The following is a 3,646-nucleotide window of genomic DNA, read 5'->3' on the forward strand; positions in this document are numbered from 1 at the left end:
AGTATCGTCGTTGTCCGATATGCGTTGCTCGGTTGCCTTTATACGTTCCTCGTGTTGGTCTACCTTATGCACCAGCGCGTCCATTCTGGAGGACATTCGATCGACTTTATCCACCACCGTGGCAAATTCCTGTCGCATCTCCTGTAGTATTTGCTGCATGTCCAATCCTGCAGAGGGGGGCTGCAGCTCGCCGCGCCCTCTCCGATCATGTCGGATTCCGCCGCTGGTGTCTTTGACGCTCTTTTGGCTGTATCAAAGGTGAGTCTCGGTTGGCAGCTGTCTTGTCTCACCATTGTGTCACGCTCCAACTAGCGCGGCAGGGATCGCTAAGTGAACGTGCACCCGTCACACCAATGGTCAACCACGATATGTCCAGCACCTGTGGTGCTTGTACTCCACTTCGCAATAAGCCGCCAGTACTTTAATATCCAATGTCACTCAGTTGCACCCAGGTCCCGCAATGGAGACACATCAATACTCAGATCAGGCCGAAATCAGAGGCGGCAGCTCATGCAATGTTGTCACTAAACAGGCCACCAATAATTGTAGGTCCTCCCTAACTCGCACAGGCTCTCGCACCAGCCTGGCACGTTCCGGTCTCAGGACAGCGACGGCACGCCTATATTCAATTTGGTTAATATCTTTGCTCTCTTTGCATTATGTAGGAAGCGCCGCAGCACTGTTCAGGGCCTCAGGCCACCCGCATCCAGCATCTCTCCTCCCTGTAGCACAGTATCAGGAGGGGGGGAAGTTGCGACCTTAGTCTGTCCACCTCTCCTTACCGCCAGGCCCAGCACACCATATGGTCATCCCCTACACCTCGTCATGTATTACAATGTCCAGCGCCAAGGGATGGAGGCCCGAAGAGCCCCACAGCGCTGTCCGATAACTTCTTCGCCCCGGGGAGCCGCCAAAAATAGCTGCGCAGATTAATGCGGATGCGGGTATATTGTGTGAGCCTACGTCGATTATCGCCACCGCCGCCAGTCACCAAGCGCCTCAGTTCCGCACTTTGATGTATGCAGCCACATAAGGAATCCTCTCCGGACCCCCGGCGCTCCGTAAGTTTTTTTGCAGGCCTTGCGCTTACCGCCCTCGGCGTCACCTCGCGCTTCAGGCAGCCGTGTCTCCGCGCCCGCCAGCTAGCCCATTGTTGGTGAGGGCTCTGCACCGGCGTCAGGAGTACCCACAGCGCGCTGCAGTCCGCCGATAGGAGGCCGCTTCCACCTCCAGGGCTTCAATAGTGGTATGTCTATTTCTCCGGGCGGGCCTCCGCAGACGCCAGCAAGACGGGCGATCGGGAGCCCGTCGGTTCAGCCCTGCAAGCTCACCATATCAGGTCCGTGCCCTTCTGTTCCCAACCGTTCTCCCTTGTGCTGTGTCTTGTGGTGGGCGGGGGGGTGCCTCACTCGCCCCATGTGCAAGAGGGTCGGGCGTCTCAGCGTCTGTGGTGCAGGCTGTTAGGTCAGGCCTACCTCCTCGTGGCGATCCCTGGGCTATCCCAGCACCGGCAGCCGCACCTCCTCGCTCCAGTAGCTCCAGTGCCAGCCCCGGAGGACCCTGTCGTGACCTCTCACGAAGGCTGAGATGGTTGCAGCATTACCAAATTTAGACCGAGTCTGGGGGGAGCCACAAGCTACCGGAAAATGTCTTTTGGGACCGTCTACCTCCCAGTTGGACAGGATAAAGGCAGGATAACTGTTCCAGGGAACAGGAGCTTCACCGCAAGGCGGCCATTCTGTTTGCGCGCCCTCTAGCGCCCCCAAAAAATATAATATATACTTACCTAATAATACGTTTTAATAATTATTTTAATAACCTATAAAATATTTAAAAGTATTATAAATTACAAATACATCTACACACATCAAAAAATAGCATAAATAAAAAGTACATAATTATATTTAATACATTTAATACATTAAAAAAATTAAATATACTTTCAATATTTTTAAAATTAAGAATATACTACATTATCAAAAATAATAATAAAACTATTAAATAGATAAATAAATGAAATTACTATTCAAAGTCCCAAAAACAACTACAGTAATGATAACATTAGATAGCGTAACACTTAAAATTACTATTCCAACTTCAGAAAATGCAACAGTGGGGAAAGCGTTGGATAGCGTAGGGATACAAATTACTATTCCAAACTCCAGAGGGGACAAGTAGGGAAAGCGTTGGATAGCGTAGAGGTAAAATTACTATTCCAACTCCAGAGGGGGCAATGGTAGGGAAAGCGTTGGATAGCGTAGGGGTAAAAATTACTATTCCAACTCCAGAGGGTGCTACAGTAGGGAAAGCGTTGGATAGCGTAGGGGTAAAAATTATTATTCCAACTTCAGAGGGCGCTACAGTAGGGAAAGCGTTAGATAGCGTAGGGGTAAAAATGACTGTTCCAACTCCAGAGGGTGCAACAGTAGGGAATGCATTGGATAGCGTAGGGGTAAAAATTAATATTCCAACTGCAGAGGGCGCTACAGTAGGGAAAGCATTGGATAGCGTTGGGGTAAAAATTACTATTCCAACTCCAAAGGGTGCTACAGTAGGGAAAGCATTGGATAGCGTAGGGGTAAAAATTAATATTCCAACTCCAAAAGGTGCTACAGTAGGGAAAGCATTGGATAGCGTAGGGGTTAGAATTACTATTCCAACTCCACAGACTGCAACAGTAGGGAAAGCGTTGGATAGCGTAGGGGTAAAAATTACTATTCCAACTCCAGAGAGTGAAACAGTAGGGAAAACATTGGATAGCGTAGAATTTAAATATAACATACTTATAAACAAAATTTGTATTTAAAATATTAAATAAGTAAATTTTGTAATAACTCTATACATCATTTACAAATACCCATAAATAAATATTAAAAACATAATTACAATTGAATAATTAATTAACAATAAATTATCAATAAATTAACAATAAATACCAATAAATATTAATTCATAAATATTAGTCACTAAATAATAAATATTGAACAATACCATATTTTTCTATACAATTTTTTTTATTATTTAAAATTAATTCACAATTATAAAATATTAAACAATAAACTTATTTTCCATACCAAATAATACTTTTTATGAAACATTGATTACCAATTTATTAAAAATATTTTCCAATTAATAAAAAATAATTACCAATTAAAAACATTAATTACCATTTGCGAGGCGCTAGGGGGCGCACAGCGGAATGGCTGTATGATGTGACAGCTCCGCCGGGCAGACACCAGCAATGCGGGATTTCAGATGTCAAATGAATGATCTTTAATGTGCCACACATAAAAAGCGGAATGGGAAGACACCAGGTGTAGGGCGGAATAACTTAGAACATTGACGGACTGCTATTCCCGGAGAAAACGGAGGCTGCAGCCGGAGGCGACCGGAGGGTAAGATGGCGGCCGCCAGCAATGGAATGCCCGGAACGAACGGCTGCCGCTTTGTGGAGTAACGACTGCTGTAGCTGTCTGACCTCCAACGGTGGATTCAGTGATCGGAGGAATGCTTGGTGTCCTGAACGGCAGCGGTAAGGCATAATTGCATTGCGGGGCAAACCAACGTGTGACAGAACGACAGGGCAGCGAGAATCGAAATGGCAGCGCCCGTGTGTACAACCAACTGCTGACTGTAATTGCGAAGT

The sequence above is a fragment of the Lissotriton helveticus genome, chromosome 5_1 (assembly GCF_964261635.1).
Source record: "Lissotriton helveticus chromosome 5_1, aLisHel1.1, whole genome shotgun sequence".
In the NCBI taxonomy this organism is placed as follows: Eukaryota; Metazoa; Chordata; class Amphibia; order Caudata; family Salamandridae; genus Lissotriton; species Lissotriton helveticus.